The sequence below is a fragment of the Schistocerca cancellata genome, chromosome 2 (assembly GCF_023864275.1).
Source record: "Schistocerca cancellata isolate TAMUIC-IGC-003103 chromosome 2, iqSchCanc2.1, whole genome shotgun sequence".
NCBI classification, from domain to species: Eukaryota; Metazoa; Arthropoda; class Insecta; order Orthoptera; family Acrididae; genus Schistocerca; species Schistocerca cancellata.
This window is the reverse complement of record NC_064627.1, coordinates 979,538,660-979,560,151: the sequence shown is the minus strand read 5'-3', so window position 1 is coordinate 979,560,151 and position 21,492 is coordinate 979,538,660. Positions and strand designations below refer to the sequence as shown.

The 21,492-nt window shown below is 40.2% G+C and overlaps 1 long non-coding RNA gene across 1 annotated transcript; it reads right to left on the bottom strand.

Moving 5' to 3' along the window:
* Nucleotides 1-2,089: 2,089 nt before the first annotated feature.
* On the bottom strand, nt 2,090-3,649 carry LOC126162963 (uncharacterized). Its single transcript, XR_007535138.1, has 2 exons — nt 3,389-3,649; nt 2,090-3,298 (listed from the first exon to the last, which is right to left on the bottom strand). It is a non-coding gene; the product is annotated as an uncharacterized LOC126162963 (long non-coding RNA).
* Nucleotides 3,650-21,492: the final 17,843 nt, after the last annotated feature.

The following is a 21,492-nucleotide window of genomic DNA, read 5'->3' as shown; positions in this document are numbered from 1 at the left end:
CCCTATTGCTGATAATGGTATTTTTAATTTTGACTATTTACAGTATTCTAATTTGTCATCCATACTCCACCCTCTTTCTGTCCAACAATACTTTTTGACTATTAAATTTGACTGAACAAAAGCTGTTACTACAGTATGTATTAATCAAGATAGATTCACCAAACTGCTTCTTATTTGGTAACAATTTTTGTTTTGTATATATCGTAGAAAGAGGAGGGGCCAAGAAAAACATTCAATGCTAGTTTTCAGCTTTGATCAATGACCTAATGTTAAATGTTTGCTGTGACATCACCTTTTGGTGCATATTTTCACAGTTTTATTGTTACTCAGCTTAGCCATCAAACATGGAACCAAAAAGCTGGTTGTGGTGGCAGACTGTTCTGTAGTTTAGCCCATTTGACATTATAACCATCATGTTGTTCACAACATTTGTCACATTTCCTACATCACTGGTCCATGCCAGGAACTAGCATGAAATATCTCTATTTATCCAAAAGATGCAACAAGAGATCACATTTAAATAAGATACAACTTCTTACAGTCTAATTTTAAAGAGAATATTTAGAGTACTCTAATAATTGCCGAAGAAGCCACTATGACTTCATATTTAATACAAGGTAGCTAGAGTAAAAAAATATTCCACATTTTAGAAACAATGTTCCCTGTTTAAAAGAAGTTTAATGATGAATTTGATAAAAATAAGACACAAATTTTCTAACACATTGTGCAGCAGGATTTTTTTTTCTTTTCTTTTTTTTCAAGCAATGCAGATATTTTGGTAACTCAAGACCCTATGGAGAAGAACACATGTTTTACTGGATAGCATGCAGGAGTGACCATCTTCCATAGTAACAGCTGTCACAGAAAATCTGGAAGGGAAAGTTGTTAACTGCCGTCCATTATGGTTACACTTATTTACCTCTCCGTCGGAGAAATCTAATAGACATGAGGTGCACGAACTGATGACAATGTCATTTAATTACTGTGCTGTCTTGTATTTACAAATACAATTATTTCACATCAGAAGCCCATTGTTGTCATCACGTTATTCCTTTCGAAATGCAGTTTTCAAACTGTCTCAAAAAGTTCATTGTCTTGGTAAACACAAGTATTATGAATGGAAAGCTTGGAAAGACTATATATATTTCCTTAAGGAAGAGACAAACTGACTGTTGAACATGTAATTTCAATTTGCCACAAAGTATTCCAACTGAACACTCCTCTGTGGAATGAAAGATACAGCCTGCATTTGTTATGAATATTTTCTATATAAAAAAAAGAACATGCCATAAATGCTAGTACTTTGAAAAGATCTCCATACATTATACATGAACTGCTTATAAAATCTCTTGGCATCCACATGTGTGGCACAACCTCAATACTAATCAAGCTAAAGCAATAAAAATTCTTTTCAGTATTAAGTTAAGGATACCTCCATACTATAGTGTTGTGGATTTAGTAGACACAAGAAAACAATATGATTTAGCTTCAAAATGTACCATTTAGGCAATATTACAGAATATCTTACAGTAGTAGATAAGTTACGTGGAATTATGATAAAAACTGTCACCAAGAAATAATTATAACTAGGTTCCCTCTCCATGGAAGTTAAAGCACTTCTTGTATATTAAAAATGTATCAGAGATAATACTGCTGTTAAAAAGCAATATATAAGAAGCCACATCATATCTCCTCTCCAAACATATATACACAATATGCACACTCTCACTCTCCTCCCCCCCCCCCCCCCTCCCCGCCCTTGTAATCTTCAATTTCATGTGTCAGATTACAGTGAAAACTTTAGTAAAAGAACGACCAAAAAATTGAAGTTGCCCTGATTCGCATGACGTCATAAAATGCATTATTCTACACTACAGCTGTAGAAGAAACTTAAGAACCCCCACCATTAGGCTACAGTTAGTGTAACAAGTCTACAGCCATAGTACTCTATTCACAACGGTGATCATCTGAGTACCGGGAACTACAGAAACACAAATGATCATGCCATAAGAGTGCAACAAATAACAGAAGTAATCTAAATCCATACTTACTGCCAAATATTACAACAATAAAAAAGTAGATTTCTAAGTATCCTATAAGGAACTTTAATTATCAGATCTGGTTCAATGCACCTATGAACTCTGACATTTGTGAACATATTATGTCACACTTGACAACAAAGTTCTTCATAGCTACAAAAGCAATTTTCACATAACTGCAATACAGTAAGCCTGTTTGGTGAAACGGTATAAGCTAACAAACATTATCTAACATTATTGATGAGACAGGGGATAGTAATATCACAGCATAGAATTCTTTAATAATGACTGTTCTCTATATAATCTATAATTTTTGTCACAACTCTTTACAACGAGCGATGAAATACTGCAAAGGAACGTCAAATATCCTGCTTATCGAAGATCAACACTATCAATGTGGCTTTTTATCTTTTCAAGGATTTTCATGTAAGATTCATCCATTCGGTATACTGAATTGTAATTATTGACTGCCTCCGAAAAAGCGTCAACATCCTCATTTTCTGCGTGCTGAATCAGAGTTTTCAGCAACTTATATTCTCTCGATTCTTCGAATGCTGGATGCATATCTGCATATCGCATCAAGGCGTTATGTGCGTTCAGTGTGTCAACACAAAAATGACATAATGCTGCCCTGAAGAAATAATCAGTGGCACTATATTTTAGCAAGGCGCTACGAAGGGCAGCTTCACCAACATCCTCATAAATCTGAATAGCCTTCGTGTAATTTTCCTGTTGAAGAGAATATTCTGCTACCTTCAAAAGACATTTGGTCGCCGAGGCTGCGCTATTTTCTGCAGAAAACATATCGGCCGCTTCTTGATAATGATGTACGGTTTGCTGCCAGTTCAAGAGATGTTTCTCATACAATTCTGCTAATGCTTGGTGTTGTTTGGCAGCCATAACAAACTTCCCAGTCTCTTTGTAGAACTCGACAACTTCCAACAAGCAATGTACAGCCTCTTGCGCATTCGTTTTCTTGAAGCAGTTAGCGGCTGTAACTTTATTCATCACTGCGTCGTGCTCTCTACCTACCCTTTTCTGTAGTTTCGCAGCCTGAAGATAGGCGTCTGCGGCACTGTCCCAATTTTTATTCATTTTGAATAAATTTCCTGCCCTTTCATAACAGTCAATGGCTTCATCTGTGCTATCGTTCCCTCCCATTAAAGCCCCAAAAAATCCTTTAGCTGATTTCGATTTCTTCTCCGCTTCCGACATTAGCATCAGTGCTTTTTCCTCGGTGTCTGCCATGACGAAACGGTCTGAAATATCACACACTTTCAGAGTAATACAGAAGGGCAGAAATTATAAGAACGAATTGAAAGTGTTGTGCAACATAGTAAGAACATTACATGTATTATCAATCACCAAACTTCTGCTGAACAACTAAATACGACCGACACAAACTACCATCGTCTACTCACAGTACTGTCAAGTGTCAACTGTCATATTACAAACACTTCGTGTTTATCCAAGGTTAATCAACATGTAAGATATTACACACGGAACAAATATAAATGCAGAGAAGACAGAATAAAGCCGGTCTTCCACAAGCAACAAAAATGGCGCCATTTGACGACCAACCGCAATGGTGTCACAGAAGTTGCATTTGGTGACACCTAAATTCCTGCGGTTTCACTCGAGTGGCGCCATATTTAGCCAAACTACCAAAGCTGTAGTCGCCTTAAGTTTGTAACGCCACATTTTTTCTCCCACCAGCGATTAGCTAAAGCTCTGTATAAAGAAAGAAGCACAAACTCGGGGGCGGTCGCCGTTTTCGACCCAAGACGCTATGGACGGTTAAATTCTTATTTATGAAGAAGTGAAAGAGGCTATATGGGTATGTTGAAACAAACAATGAACTACGGTTTTTAATTGTTTTCTGATTTCAACTGGAAATGTAAAGCGAAAAAAGTGATGACTTTCGTATGCCCGTCACTGAAAACATGGCATTTTAATTAATCCATGTTGTTGTTGTAATTTCTTAGACTTTCCCGGCGATTTGATGACATATCGTGGAAATCGGGTTTTCTGCCGAATATCAGCGTCTTCCAAACACGATATTTCGACGTCATTACTTGACGTCTTCATCAGGTGTTACCTGAGACTGGCAGCTTGCTGGACCAGGTCGCATATTTATGCCTGCCCGGTGCCTGGTGTTCTGTTTGCCGTTCCCTAGTCGGTCCGCGCCCGCTCTGGCCGCCTCCGACTGCGGCTGAGGCTTCCTGGTGTTCCCTTCTTGGTTCGTGCCCACAGTGTGCGGATGTCTGAGGCTCGTTGTTGGTGTTGGAAACATATTTTCTCCGGTATTGCTTCAGCAGTTCAAATGCCGGGTTCCATGCAGTGCTTAGCTGGTATCCTGCTTCCCGGTTAATCAGGTTTTGTGCCATCTTTATCTCTATAGATTCAGTGATGACACTATCCCAGAACCTGGGGGTCTGGACCGTGACCTTGGTGTTCTCATAATCCATGGAATGTTCCAACTCTAGGCAGTCTTCTGCTATTGCTGATTTTGTGGCCTGCCTTAGCCTGGTATGTCACTGGTGTTCCTTACATCTGATTTCCACCGTTCTAGTCGTTTGGCCAATGTTGGACATACCGCATTCACAAGGAATATTGTAAATGCCAGGCTTCCTTAAGCCCAGGTCATCTTTGACTATTCCAAGTAAAGCCCTGATTTTGCTAGGTGGGCAGAAGAAGACACTCTTGATGTTATGTTTCATTAGTATTTTGCTGATCTTGGCAGAAACAGGCTCGGCATACGGTAAAAATGCCAGATTCTTGATTTCTTCTTCCTGCTCATTCTCCAGTGTATCCTGCCGTCTGGCGGGGTGTAGAGCTCTGCGGATGTCCCTGGATGAGAATCCGTTGTTAGCAAACACTTTTTGAAGATGTTCAAGTTCCCCTGCCAGGCTGTCAGAGTCAGACAGTGCCTTGGATTGGTGTACGAGTGTTCTAAGCACCCCGGTCTTCTGTGCTGGGTGGTGGCAGCTGTCGGCCTGTAGCTATAAGTCTGAGTGTGTTGGCTTTCGGTACACACTGTGGCTGAAGGTGCCATCCGCCTTCTTCTTCACCAGGACATCCAGAAACGGAAGCTGACCATCCTTTCGTGAATTTAATATTCGGATGCCTTGAGTTCAGGTGGTCCAGGAAGTCTTCCAGTTTTTCGCGACTATGGGGCCAAATGACAAACGTGTCATCAACGTATCTCAGGAAGCATGGTGGCTGGTAAGTGGCAGTTGTAAGAGCCTCGTCCTCGAACTTCAGCCACAGTTTAATGAGTATTTATGATTATAGAAAAGTTATTGTGTTTGTCAACAATGATTGCATAACATGTCTCCATAAACAGTCAACCCATTAAATTATACTGAATAACTGACCCACACAAAAGTATATATCACTTGATCACTGATACAGCAAATTTCATCATGTAAAAACAGTAAGTTCATCTTAAATAATTAATATGAAGTACGAAAAATAGTGGCCAACTCAGGTATTTTGGATCTCCTTAAATAAAAATCACCCAGTGAAACCTATTTGTTCACGAGGAGCGTTTTCACTCAGTATTCACGTAATCAATCCTATTTTAGACGAAAACCAATGTAATTCTTAATAATTCATGTTATTTACTTATTTATGCAAATTAGAGAAGTCAATTGACAAACTTCTAAAAAACGGCCTTTTTGTAACAAAGAATTATTCTGTCAAGTCAACAAATCTGTCTGTCATTTTAATAACATGTTAAATTATGTCACTCGATGCAAATTAATAACTTTTCTACACAAATTATGATAACAGATGTACATGTTACTTATAAACTATATCTCTTTTTAGTAGTTCTTTGACAATGTTATAAATACAAGCAGCAAGAAGGGTCGGGGAGCAGTCGGAATGTCACTTTGGTAAAGTGTGTTTGTGTGTTATTGTTTGAGGTGGATAAACAATGCAAAGAACATGTAAAGGAAGTACTACTTTGTGTTGCGTCATGGTCTTTGGTGGACAGTGGAATTAAAATGGCCACCAGAGTAATAAATATTTGAAGTTTATATATTTGTTGGTTTCGCTCGTTCTTTATCATTAAAAGCACATAAAAAACACGGGACCTCATGTTTTTAACCCTAGACAACCAGATTTAGAGCCAGCATCAGCATCGAGACACAGCAGCGATCCAGCAAGTAGCAGCGATTACCACAACACAATGCATTTTAATGGCGCCAACCTAACATCAAGTGCTAACAAGCTCCGTAAATGGGAGTGAAATAGTGCGATTATAGCAATTAGCAATATCTACGACCAGGCAACCATTACAAAAGTGGGGGCTCGTCCGGGATCTTTAAGTGCATCGATGATAATAGTGCAACGATAAATTTCGTAAGTGCTTAGCATTCCAAAAAAGTTTATTTGTGCAGTGTGGCAACAGTGAAAATATGTCAAAGTGAAAAACAAAAAACGTGTGTATGTGCGACTACGAAAAACACCACTCAGAAGATTAACGTCTGGATTATGTCAATGGAATTCATTAATCAAGACTTCAGCTTCGATAAAACCGAATAGAAGTGAAGAAAGCCAACAAGAACACCGATCACGTCTTCATAGCATAGCTACATAAAGCAAGGTATTTTGTTGTTGTTGTCAATTAAAAAAAATTAATAGTTAACATGTCTCTACCTGAGAGTGATGAGATCGTAGGAAATGTAAAAATTGAACCAGGGGATGGTGAACAATTAAACTTAACAGAGTGGCTAGCAGAGTTTGCAACTCAAATAAGCTCGCAACTTAAACAATCAAGTGAACAAGTAAGTTTGAAACTTATAGAAAACACAAATAGACTGGATAAGGTAAGTCTGAATTTTGATCTATTAAGTACTCATCTCAATGAGAAGTGTGAGGAAATTTAAACTACCCTCAGTAAGAACACTAGAGAACAGTTGATACACTTCAGAAAAGAATTTCAAGTTAAAGTTGAAAGTTTAAATGAAAACATACAAGCGAACACAGACAGCATTGCTGTCATCTACAACAGAGTAGATACTGAAGCTAAAAGATTAGATCAGAGAATAGACAAAACATCAGAAAACCTTAAACAAGAATACAACCTGTATACCACTAATGTAGATACAAAAGTGGAAAATATACACACTAAATATACACAATTGGAGGACGCATTGATGTCCAAACAAACGATGTACAATCAAAATACAATGTATGGGCACATCCAAGTGAAATGCTTTCCTGGTGAAAATCTGCACCCTATGGACTTTATTCACCAATGTAAGGATATGTTTGTTGTAGGAATGTCAGATAACATAAAAATTAAGTTAGTAAAACGGTTTCTAGAAGGGGAGGCCCTATCCTGGGCAAATGAGAATAATGATTCTTGGAATACTTTTGAAGAGTTTGAAGCTAAATTTATTTGTAAATATTGGTCACAATCCATACAAGCCAGATTAAAGTCAGAATTTCTAAATGGACCAGTGTATAGAGGGAAAGTAGGGGGAATGCAAAAATTTTGCAGAGATCAATTGAAAAAACTTGCTCACTTGAATAACTCTTTTGATGTTATGACACAAATTGATGTTTTAAAAAGAAGGTTACCAGAGAGACTGCAGTGGGAATTGGTCCATGGACAAGATGATTCAATGGAAGAGTTCCTGAAATTTGTAGATAGATTAGATAGGGCCTTGGAAAGAGAAAATAACCAAAGTTATGGCTCTGGCAACAACCAGTATGGGGGGTGGAACAGGAATGTAAATAGAGATTATTATGGGAGGAGAGACTTTGAAAATTCTGGAAATAATGTTCCAAATAGGGGAGATAGGAGATATGAAAATGATTTCAGAAACAATACACAGGAGGAAGGATGGAGGAGAGATAACAGGAATGATAGAAATAGGTATTGGGGAAGAGAACAAGATAGAAGGGGGTTTGTTGAAACTAGTGAACAAAACGACAACTACAAACGGACAGACCGAGAGAACCAGCCGGGAAACGGTGGACAGTCCCACTAGCTGTCCATAGTTTTGGGGCTAGACAATATTATGACAGGACAACACATAACCGAAACTGGAAAAGAAGAAGATACAATGTAAAGAGTAAGTGCCATGAAAATACTGATGTTGTTAGAATGAATAAACTAGAATTTAATAAAAGGTTTTGGGATACTATGAGTAAAAGTGATACAGTTAATAAAAACAGTGTTCAAGCACAGGTAGTTAGTGAAAGAGCAGAAGTTGAAGGTACTGCAGAGCTCCATAGTTGGGCTGAAAAAGATACTTGTGTTAATAACAAGTCAGACACACCACAAATAGAATCTATTGTGGGGGGTTTATTTGATAAGAAGGGGGATGACGAAGTGTTTAATGGAGCCAAAGACTCAATTGCTGAGATTCAGATACATAGGGGGGAAACTGAAGATGGGATTGTTGTGGAGGAGGAGGAAGAAGTAATAGAGGGACATTTAAATAATGATCCTAAATAAAGTGACGTTATTGATGAGAGTGTACAGGAAGAAATAAAAGTATTTGTAGAATTGAAAAGTGATGATGAGGTAAAGGTAAGTGATGTGACAAACATGGGTAATAATGAGGTTAATTTAAGTGAAATGCAGACTAGGGAATGCGTAAATGAGGACAAGCTATTGCCTATTGGGAACTATGAAACACTAATCTATGAGAATGGTAATAATAATAATATTCAAGAAAATATAAAGGGATGGAAGGTAAATGTGTGTTTTCAAGAAAAAGGGGAAAAGTTTTTAGAAGTTTTGTGGAACAACTATGGAAACTGTATAAACAAAGATGCCTTTTGGAAAGAATTAGCAAAGGTAAGTGCAACCTTGTATCCTACATGGTGGACAAGAATCCGTAGTGGACTTTATAAAAAATGGGGTGAAAACAGTAGTTTAAGTGACAACACAGTGTTACAAGGAACAGATGAAAACAAAGGTTTATGTTTAAATGTCAATGCTTTGCAAACAGAGGGGGATGTGTCTAAGTATAGGAAAGAGACATTAGACTTAGGAACTAAAGAAATTGAAAATGATCTATTGTTTGAAAATACGGAAATAGACAAAGATGTTGAGCTAGGTTGTCCATATGTTAAAGTAAACATTGACAAGTGGGAAGGAAGAGTGTTAGTAGACACAGGAAGCCCTGTTTCTGCTATCACTTCTAGACTTAGAGATAAGCTCAGAAATTCTCAATGTTTCCCTGAGATGCCAGTTGTTGGATTAAAAGTGAAAGGAGCTACAGGCAGAGCCAGTAAGGTAGTTAAGAAACAAGTGTTACTTACTTTTAAAATTGATAACCTAAATTTTGAACATGGATGCTTAGTAATAGATGACCTGAATGAAAATTTCATTATAGGTATGGATTGGATATTAAAAGTGAATGCTGTGTTTAATTTTACAGCAAAACAAATGTGTATTATAGAACCTGTTACGCAACAAAGCTGTGTAGTGAATTTGTTAATTTTAAACTGTGGTGACAGCTGTAACCACATTCAATCAGTGTATCATGAAAATGAGGATGTTTATTACCTGGATGAGAACTTAGAGGAAGATGCAGAGGGTCAAGAGTTTGAGAAGTTAGTAGAGAAAAAACTGGGCGAAGCTGAAAGCCTAAATAGTACACAGAAGGAAAAATTAAGAGTTATTATGGGAATTCCAGGATGTGTTTGATGATAGACCTGGTAGAGTGAAATATTATCAATGTAAATTACAGTTAAAACCTCATGAGCCTTTCTTTATAAAACCGTATGGAATACCATTTGCAAAAAGAGACGCTGTGGAAAAAGAAATACAAAAAATGGAAAGTTGGGAAGTTATAGAAAGAAGTTGCAGTGCCTACAACAACCCGTTGGTCATTGTAAAAAAGGGAGGCAATAGCGTTAGGATTGTATTAGACTCCAGACATCTGAACAAGTATCTCATCAGAGAAAATGACCACCCAGAAAGTATAGATGAGCTGTTAGGTAAATTTGAGTGTGTCAAATATATGACAAGCCTAGATCTCACCGCTGGTTTTCATCAAGTTGAACTTAGTCCTGATTCGAGAAAATATACAGCCTTTTTATATAATGGTAAATGTTATCAGTATACAGTCGTACCATTTGGTCTCTATGTATCAGTTGCGGAATTCATCAGAGCATTAGATTTTGTACTTGGTCATGAAACTAGTTCAAAATTAACCATTTATGTAGATGACATTTTAATCACTGGGAAAACTTGGAAAGAACACCTTGAACTATTAAGGGAGGTATTTATGAAACTCAGAAAGGGAGGAATGACATTAAAATTGAAAAATGTAAATTTGGGCTAGAGGAGTTAAAATTTTTGGGACACATCATTACAGAACAAGGGATTTTGCCAGACAAAGACAAAATAAAAGCCATAGAAAATTTTCCAACACCTAGAAACAAGAAACAACTCAAATCATTTTTCAGCTTCACAGGATTTTACAGAAAATTCATCAGTAATCAAGCATTAAATGCAGTTTGTTTGTATAACTTATTTAAGAAAAATGTAGTGTGGGATTGGACACCAGAATGTGAAGATGCTTTTAACAAAATCAAAACGCAACTATGTAACAGCCAACTTCTACATAGACCAGACATGTCAAGACCTTTCTGGCTAGCTACTGACAGCAGCGATGCAGGGTTAGGAGTACATTTATTTCAAGAAAAGGAAGTAAATGGAAAAATGGAACTCCGAACAATCGCATTTGCCAGCAGAATTCTTCAAAAACATGAAAAACACTACACAGTGACAGAAAAGGAATTACTAGCTATACATTGGGGTTTTACAAAATTTAGAAATTACCTCTTGGGACATAAAGTAATAGTACAGACAGACCACAAAGCATTAAGCTATCTCCAAGTGTGCAGGTTATACCATAACAGACTCACCAGATGGGCCATGCTTCTCCAGCAGTTTGATTACGAAGTGAGGTACATTCAGGGAAAACAAAATGTGGTAGCAGACGCTTTATCAAGACTACCTTTGGGCAGTGATTTGGAAGGAAGTAGTGGGGAGGAGGAGAGAATTTTCAAAATTATGTGTCTAAAGGGCATTAAAGAGGAAAAGGAAATAAAAAAAATCTGTAACGACATTAGGAGGTTTCAGAACCACGATGAAAACTGGAAACTAATCAAAAGTTACATAGGAAAAACTGGGGGAGAAAAGGTAGAAGCATACTATAAAGTACACAAGGGGATACTATTCAGAAGACCTAAACCCGATTTAGACTATTGGAAACTGTGTTGGCCTGAGCAACAAATAGATACGTTCATTACTTATGTACATGAAAGCTTTGGCCACTGTGGCACCTCTAAGTGTATTCAGAAAATACAGGAGAATATTTATTTTTACAACATTAGCAGAAGAGTAAAGAAAAAGTTATCAACATGTGACAGATGTCAGAGGGTAAAAGTGACTAACCAAACAACCAGGGGAATAATGCAGAACATATTACCCACAAATAAACTCAATCTCGTTGCAACTGACATCTATGGACCGTTACCCAAGACAAGGGGGGGTACAGTTATATTTATGTCATGGTAGACATCTCCAAATTTATAAAGCTTTATCCCTTAAGGAAAGCTACCAGCAAACAGATAGTCTCAAATATTACAAGTAATTATTTCAACACTGTGGGAAAACCTAAGGCAATACTTTCAGACAATGGGTCTCAGTTCACCTCTAAATACTGGAAAACTTTTATTGAAGACACGGGAATTAAACACATTTTAATATCTGCTTACCACCCGTCAAGCAACCCGGCTGAGAGATACATGAGAGAGATTGGAAGACTGTGCAGAACCTACTGTAGCCAGAACCACACTAATTGGTTAGAGTACATAAATAGTTTTGAAGAAATAATGAACAGCTTACAGCACTCTTCCACTGGATTTTCCCCACACGAAATAATGTACAACCAATACCCCGCTAGTTTCTTCACTGAAAATATAGAGTATCCACCTTGCAAAATTATGTCACCCCAAGAAAGAGAAGACTGTGTACGGGAAACCATGAAAAAACAAGGGGAATTGAGAAAAAGGCGACATGCAGCCAAAGGAAAAGCTACACAGTTCAAACCAGGGGACCTTGTTCTCGTCAAGACACAAGAGAAATCAAAATTATTGTCAGCCGAACTTAAAAAGTTTTTTGATATTTACATTGGTCCATTTGAAATAAAAGAAAGCCCACATCCTAATGCGTATAGACTTATCTTTCCAAGATCAAGAAGGTTATTTGGATTAAGAAACATCACTGAATTGAAACCATATAAACATGATTAAGCACATTTCCCTGTTTGAATACAGTTACTTACCCATTTTCCATAAAGCATGTTATCAGCAAAGTTTTTACTGGGTGTGTCAAATAGCAACTACCACTCATCCTACAGACGCTGGAAAAGTTCCAGATCTCTGAGAGAATGGTTTTATATTTTTATTGTCACTATTGAATATTAAATTTTGAAACATCTTTACTTGCAACGGGCAAGAAGGTGACAAACATTTATTACTTTCCTTTTGTATTGTTGAATATGGGACATACTTGCACCAAATAAAAGACAATGTAAAAATTGTTGTGCAAGACCCATCATTTTGTTACTATTGTGTTCTTAGGCATATGATTTGTGTACAATTTTCTACAGCTAATCAGATGTTCACCAAGTTTGATGTTTGTGTTATGTTGTGACCAATCTGAGTGTCCAATTTTATTATTAATATGTTCTTGTACTGTCTTGACTATGTTTCGCAATGGGAGACAATATTTAAAAAACTCTTCCTTTTTTGCAAATGCATATTATATTCATACATGTGGCTTCTCTAGTGTTTGTGTTTATATATCATGTCCATGTTTATAATTATGTTCTTTGTTTTCATTTCTTTTATGTGGTTCAAAAAGAGCAGACAGTTGCAATATTTTCCTATGGACATATGACCTGTCCACCTATGTAATATATTTATGTTCCTTCTATTATCTTGATTAATCAGCGACTCAATGAGAACTGACTTTGAAGTAATTTACATATATTTTTTATATATCTTAAAATCGCATGTGATATATTTGTGTCTGTTTTTGATCATTTTCCATGTGGCTCACTGGGAGCAAAGATTAACAATTTTTTTTACTTTCATATATTACTAAATATTTTTATTATGCTGTCATACTGAGAGCCATAACACAAAGTGCATTTGAAACAACACAACTAAAATATTTGCAGGAAAAAGTCATTTTGAAACGGTGTAACGGTCATTGTATACATACATATTATGCATAGTAAAACAAAAAAAATTATTAAAGTAGTACTTTCCCAAATTTTAACCATTTCACACATTTTTCCTAGTCGGCTAATATCATTAACATTCTGTAAATGATATTACACGAGGGGGGTATTGTAATGGAACATATTAAAGGCTTTACTGTACCGAAGTATGCGATACCCTCCAAATTCAACCAGTTTAATGAGTATTTATGATTATAGAAAAGTTATTGTGTTTGTTAACAATGATTGCATAACATGTCTCCATAAACAGTCAACCCATTAAATTATACTGAATAATTGACCCACACAAAAGTATATATCACTTGATCACTGATACAGCAAATTTCATCATGTAAAAACAGTAAGTTCATCTTAAATAATTAATATGAAGTACGAAAAATAGTGGCCAACTCAGGTATTTTGGATCTCCTTAAATAAAAATCACCCAGTGAAACCTATTTGTTCACGAGGAGCGTTTTCACTCAGTATTCACGTAATCAATCCTATTTTAGACGAAAACCAATGTAATTCTTAATAATTCATGTTATTTACTTATTTATGCAAATTAGAGAAGTCAATTGACAAACTTCTAAAAAACGGCCTTTTTGTAACAAAGAATTATTCTGTCAAGTCAACAAATCTGTCTGTCATTTTAATAACATGTTAAATTATGTCACTCGATGCAAATTAATAACTTTTCTGCACAAATTATGATAACAGATGTACATGTTACTTATAAACTATATCTCTTTTTAGTAGTTCTTTGACAATGTTATAAATGCAAGCAGCAAGAAGGGTCAGGGAGCAGTCGGAATGTCACTTTGGTAAAGTGTGTTTGTGTGTTATTGTTTGAGGTGGATAAACAATGCAAAGAACATGTAAAGGAAGTACTACTTTGTGTTGTGTCATGGTCTTTGGTGGACAGTGGAATTAAAATGGCTACCAGAGTAATAAATATTTGAAGTTTACATATTTGTTAGTTTCGCTCGTTCTTTATCATCAAAAGCACATAAAATACACGGGACCTCTTGTTTTTAACCCTAGACAACTAGATTTAGAGCCAGCATCAGCATCGAGACACAGCAGCGATCCAGCAAGTAGCAGCGATTACCACAACACAAGGCATTTTAATGGCGCCAACCTAACATCAAGTGCTAACAAGCTCCATAAATGGGAGTGAAATAGTGCGATTATAGCAATTAGCAATATCTACGACCAGGCGACCATTACAACGTTCAAACGTTTCTGATTGGTCGGTGGTGCTCAGGCTGGAGTAGGTCCTTACCCGGTTTTGGGATGGGTATAATCTTGGCCAGTTTCCACTGTGGGGGGAAATGTTCCTTCAGCAGGCATTCATTGAATTTCGCGTGAGGAACACTAGCGGTTTCCGAGGTAGGTGTTTTAGATGGTCATTCGAAATTCGATCAGGCCCGGGAGCAGATGTAAAGTGTAAGTTCCTGAGAATGCGACGAATTTCCCTTGGCGACGTCAGTTCCGGCCGGTCTCCACTGGGGTGTTGTCTTATGCGGTGCGCCTCTGCCCGAGTGCGCGCGTCCTCTTCTTCATCGTTGTCAAAGTCCGCAAAATTCAGGCGTGATTGCGTCTCATAAATATCCGCAAAAAGTTCGGCCTTTTGGAGGTTGTCAAAGATGAGATTTGTGCCATTCGTGAGTGCCGTTTTTGGTGGTCTGGGTTTCTTGATGTTACGGATAAATGCACATTCATCACGCGAGAGGTGTTGGATTTGTGCCATCTGGTCCTCCCACAGTTCAGCGCACCATTCCTTGCATCGCCACGTGAGTTCTCTGAAGAGCTGGTGCATTTCGCGTTTATATGCCGGGTGGCGAGTTTTTTGCCATTTTTTACGGGCTCGATTCTTCAAATATTTCAAGTCCTGTAGTGCTAGCGGCAGTGGTTCGCGATATGGTGTGTAGAAGAGTAGCTTCGTGGAGGCCTGGTGGGCAGCTTTCTTGATTTTGGAAGTCAGACGAGTGATGGCGTCTTCGAGTTGCTCCGCGGTTACTAATGGCTCCGTGGGGCACACGTTGTTGTTCAGCCACCTGGCAAAGGACATCCAATCCACGGAGATTTTCGTTTCCGGCGGCAATGTCGGAAGAGCTCCAGACAGTGTTCCAAGAACAGGTTGGTGATCAGAAGTCAAGTCATTGATCGTTTGGAGTGATAGATCAGGATTCACATTTTTAACAATGGCCACATCTAGCACATCAGGCTGATGGCGTTGAACAGAAGGCAGGTAAGTTGGTTCCTCCAGACCTTGGGTGAAAGCTTGGAGCCGAATCTCAAGATCGTACAGGCTGGTTCCTTTGGCGTTTGTCTGCCGCAAGTTCCAAGCTACATGTTTCGCATTAAGATCCCTGCAAAGGAGGAGTCTGTGGTATCTATCAAAGATAGAGATGAAGTCTTCATCCGTGAAGGCCGCACCAGGGCTCAAGTAGGCTGCGACGAACGTGAGCTTCCCGTGTGTGGTGGTGATCGTGACTGCAGTGGCTTCAAGACATGTCATTTCCGGCAAGGATTCGAGGGAGTGAGTGAGTGAAGATCGAAGGTAGATTGCTGTGCCTCCACCTCACCGATTGTGGCGGTCGGTGCGATAGCCCACCATGTTGTGAATGTTGAAGGTTTGGGTGGGTCGCAGATGCGTTTCTGTCAATAGGAGGACGTCAATTTTATGTCGTTCGACGAAGTCGGTGAGTTCTACTTTCTTGGGAGCGACGCCGTTGGCGTTAAAGAAGCACAATGTGAGGTTTCTGTATTGATGGCGCTCTTGATCCATGTTACTCGGTGAAAAAGGCAATGATTCCTTCAAGTAGAGTGAGTAGTTTGGATAATAAATCTGGTGCGTCGTTGAATTTGCGAGCTGTATCTGCTATGGTGTCAAAGACGTTTTTGGTTTTTAGTAAATTGGTTATTGAGCCCATGTTCGAAAGTGCGGCGATAATATCGGACAGACCGAGGGCGTTGTCCATGGATCGTTGCTGCTGTTGTTGCTGGCGAAGATCTTGCAGTCGTTGGCGCGCCATGTTTTTCTGGCGAGTTGGTTGTTGCTGGGATGGTGCTTGAAATAAGGACGATGCAGCCGTCCAGGGGGGTCTGGAGAGATGGGAAGTCCTTCGGTGTCGCCGCAAACAACGGCTGTTGTGGTTGTTGTGGCTCCTTGGATGGTGGAGGTCGCATTTGGTAAGCGTGTATCGCCTTCTGAAATGCAGAGCAACCACGCCAAGTGGCAGGGTGGCCTTCTTGGCGACAGTTTGCGCAGATGGGTGGCTCTGTTCGTGGCTTGGTACAATCCTTTGCGTGATGGTGGCCGCCACAGCGTACACACCTGACCGGCATCTGACAGTACCGGCCAGTGTGATTTAATTTGAGGCATTTCTTGCACTGGGCAGGCCCGTCAAGTGGCTTGTAGTCTTCTACCTTTACTCTGGTATGGAAGAGATATTGTATATCGTAGATGGTGCGGCTTTTCTGTCCATGTGGCAGAGATACACAGTAAGCCGACTGTGGGATCAGTTTCTTGGAGGTCAGGTCTCGTTTCTTGAACTGGTGTACGTTTGTGACTGTGAACTGCATGTGGCGAAGTTCGGCGGCGAGTTCGTCTTCGGTAATTTCCTCAGGGATGTTCTTGAGGACCACTTGGAGTTCTCTGTCTTCTGCTGCTTGGTGGGTGAAATATGGCATGTTGATGGAATGGAGGTAGTAAAGTGCTGCTCGTTGGTCCGCCAGCGTTTCAAAGTGGTATTTAATCTGATTGTTCTTGTAGACCGCTTTGAGTGGGCCACTGATCTTCTTTTTTAACTGAGCGTTGAGTTCCAGATATTTTCCGGTGTAGTTGATTGTGACAGGTGATATTCTCGGCTTTGGCGGCGGTGGAGCTGGGGTGTCCTGAGTAGTTGTGTTGTTAGGCTGAGGCTGGTGTTGGTCTTCCGTTGCTGCGTCCGGTTGCTGTAGTGGTTCATTGTAGTTGGTGGTAGGTACACCTCGTGATTCCGACTGCATGGGGGTGGTTTCTTCGGCTTTCCTGCGTTTGGTGCCTTTCCGGCTGCGTCTGACTTCCTGGAATGGCGCATCATAGTCGCTGGATTCGTCCTGATAGTCCTTGGCTTGGTGTTGTTCCGTCGGAATTCGACTAGTTGTTCTGTAGTCGTCAGAAGTTGAGTTGTCACTGGTGGATGGGCCGTCTTGATCCCGCCTTCTTGCGAGTTCCTTTGCTCGTGCGTCACGGCCGCGGGGGAGTTGTTCGAGTTTCTCTTGGATCATTGCACTGCATAAGTCTTCAGGTGTGGGGGCCGGTGGGGCGCGGTGTCGCGGTCGAGCGCCCTGAGTGGTCCTACTCGCGAGTTCTACCTCGGCCCTGAGCATCTGTTCTGGCCTAGAGGAATGCAGGCTTGCCACCCTCGGGTGGGGCCCTGGCTCCTCGTCGTCCCCTACTCTATGCATCCTACAAGTGCGGCTAGTCCGCACTATCTAGCCTGCTCTCTATGTGGGTCCTATAACACGACAAATTGCTTAGTACTCGCTAAAAAAGCAAGTGAATCGCCGAGTTTTCGTAGCTCTCGATAGCAGCGAGTCGCACAAGGCTTTCACACACACTACGATTGCTAAGGGACTCCAACCCTTTCTTGAGGAAGCCTTAGCCGCAGTCGGAGGCGGCCAGAGCGGGCGCGGACGGAATAGGGAACGTCCTGTCACTGTCACTGTCTGCCCTGACCCGTGTTGGGAGCAGGCTAAGCACATACTGCTGTTCCTGCATAATCCTGTATATGTGGAGTGGCTTCCTCACGGTGCGAATTGGCCTGAGGTGTTTGCTGGGGTGGACTTGTCCTCTCTCTGCCACGAGATATTAATCTCGTAACAGGTCAGGCCAACGCGTGGTTGGCCTGTGGTGAATAGGATGGCCCAAGTCCCTAATGAGCATATTGTCGGACTGTACAGTCCGCTCATAGAAGACCCGCGCCGATTGTTTAAATCGGTCGCGGACGAAGGGGATGCCGGTTTGGCGGTGTAGCCGAGCGGTCGAATAGAGCCTCAGTAGGCGCCGAGCGAGCTTGAGCGCCATGTTCTGCACCCTCTGCAGCTTGTTGATGTGTATGTCGGCTGCGTTGCCCCACACCACGGCCGCATATTCCAGCACTGGGCGAACCAGCGCCAGGTACAGCGTGATGCCGTGGTGGGGAGGCAAGGCAGACGACGGGTTGAACAGAGGGTACAGAACGCGTAGGCGCCCTATTGCTCTGCCCCTGACGTCCTCGATGTGTGCTTTCCACGTTAGCTTCTGATCGAGAATGACTCCCAGGTAGCGGCCAGTCCTGCTCCATGGGACGGGGCTTCCCATGACGGTGACTGGTGGAAGATCTGGTGGCAGTGCTCTGCGTGTGAATACTACTCCCTGGCTCTTTGCCGCATTCTGTTTCAGGCGCCACTTTGTCGACCACGCACCAAGGGCCTCACATCCACACTGGAGCAGGCGGCGCATCTCGACTGCCTTCATACTCCACATGAATAGCGCTGTGTCGTCGGCATAGAGTGCCAACTTCACCGGCGCCACGCGCGAAGCGTCGGCCGTGAATAAGGAGTAGAGCTGTAAGTAGGCTGATTATGTTTTCTTTATGTAAGTTTGATGTTTATGTTTTCTTATTGGCAACGTTACGTAGCGCTCTCTGTATGAAAATCACTGGCTGTGCTGTGTGCAGTATGTGGCTAGTTTGCATTGTTGCCTGCCATTGTTGTCATGAACTGCTATAGCTGGATGTGAACAGCAGATAGCGTTGGGCAGTTGGAGGTGAGCCGCCAGCAGTGGTGGACGTGTGGAGAGAGATGGCGGAGTTTTGATAATCTGTAAGACTGAATGTCAATTATGAATATTAAGGTAAATACATTGTTTGTTCTCTATTAATATCTTTCATTTGCTAACTATCCCTATCAGTAGTTAGTACCTTCAGTAGTCTGAATCTTTTATTTAGCTGGCAGTAGTGGCGCTCGCTGTTTTGCAGTAGCTTGAGTAGCGAAGATTTTTGTGAGGTAAGTGATTTGTAAAAGGTATAGGTTAAAGTTAGTCAGGGCCATTGTTTTGTAGGGGTTATTGAAAGTCAGATTGCGTTGCGCTAAATAATATTGTGTGTCAGGTTAAGCACAGGCTTGTATAATTGTTCTAAGTGGACGTTTCATATGTATAATTTGTTTTAAGGGGACGTTTCATATGGCGACCCTGCCAGGATACCTCACTGGAATCTTCTGATTTTTTCTTGTAGTTTGTGTATTTAATGTAGCTTTTGTTTATTGCTAGTGCGTAATTGTAGAGAGAATCTCCTGGGTAGTTGCAGACTTTCATTGTTGCACAGTAAAACAGTTGTGGCATGCATGTAGATTTGCACCAAGTATTTCGCAGCTGCAATTAACTAGATATTATTTTCAGTGCTATGTTAATGTGTTCTCTTATTTTTGCTATTCAAATTGTGCTTTTCTGTGTTATCGTGTGAAATATTGTGAAAATAATGGCGTGTGAAAAACGTAACACTCGACTCCAAAGTAAACTGAGAAATGACAGTGAAGACGAAAGCAGTGTGTTGGCCCCACCATGTAATGAGTTAACTAATATTCAAAGTAGTAATTTGGTAACTGTGCATAGGGAAATGGAGCGGGCGTCAGACAATGGCGTAGGCAGTGAAACAGGTAGTGAACAGGGAAGCATTATCGATCGATCGCTCGGCAACAGCTCGCCTCAGGAATCCGAAATGACAGGACACAATTTTGCAAATACTGTAGATTCAGGTTTTGCGTCCTCACCGTTTTCTCAAATGAGTCAAGACACATTTTCTGCTTGTCAAAATGTGAATGCTGCCGGTGAAAACGCACTGCCAAAAAGCATAGAGAAACAGATTCCAGACACTAATACATTATTATTGCAATTAATGCAACAAATGGAACAAAATCAGAGACAGATGGGACAAAATCTTCAAAAGTTAGACACAATGGAACAAAATCTTAAAAAGTTAGACACAATGGAACAAAAGCTTCAAAAGTTAGACTCAGTGGAACATATGCTTGAACAAACACGTGAAGATTTAACTACTGAGTTACATAAAATAGAATCGAAATGTCAGAAAGTCTGTAATGACGTAAAAACACAAATTTGTGAGCATTTCCAACCTATTTTTTCGCGTCATGAGAATGTATTACAGAATCACGAAGCAGCCATAAAAGAGCTGCAAACCATTGTTCATGAAAATCATGAGACCTTGTGGGCTAAAATTGACTCAGTTGCATCTACCGATTCGGTTACGCAACTGGCAAAAACTCAGGAAAACTTAAAGAACACAGTAGATTCGATTTCAACACAAATGGACACTCTGAAACTTGGTTCAGAAAAACACACTGAGGAAATGCGTTCACTATCGGAGAAAGTAGCCGAACTTTCGGATCAGGTCACTAACTTATCTACAAAGGTAGATGATGATCTGAATGACACAAGACCCGTAGCCTTCACTGACACAGAAGACTATGAACAAATTAGAAAATTCAAACAAAAGCAAAATCAAATCAATACACAGTACAAAAGAGAAATCCGGGAAGTACAAGATCAGTTGACACAGGTAATACAAGAATTACATATTTCAGAGGATACTCGCGCTCCAACACGGGAAGAGGAACTTAGAAATACGGAAAAGCCACAAAATAATAGCACAGGGCATTTCGGTAATTATGAAAGATATTGGCAAGGTACACCGAATTTTGAGATGGAACCGCCGAAACGACGTAACAATGACCGATATGTGACTCGCCGACATGATGATTTTGACTATAAGCTGTTCATTACTACACGTAAATTCAAAACATTCAAGAATTCTGCCAACGACATTCATCCACAAGCGTGGCTCCATCAATTCTCTCATTGTTTTCCTCCCAACTGGTCATTAGAACACAGATTAGAATTTATGTGTGGCTACTTAGAAAATGAACCAGCTGTAAGAATGCGATCGGTCATTCACGATTGTCACAGTGAAGGAGAATTTTACCATGCGTTCCTCTCAGCATATTGGTCACAAGCTACACAAGATCGCGTAAAACATAGCATCATGATGATGAAACACTTTGAACAATCTGAATTTTCCAGTCTTGTCAAATATTTTGAAGACATGTTGCACAAGAATCAGTACCTATCAAACCCA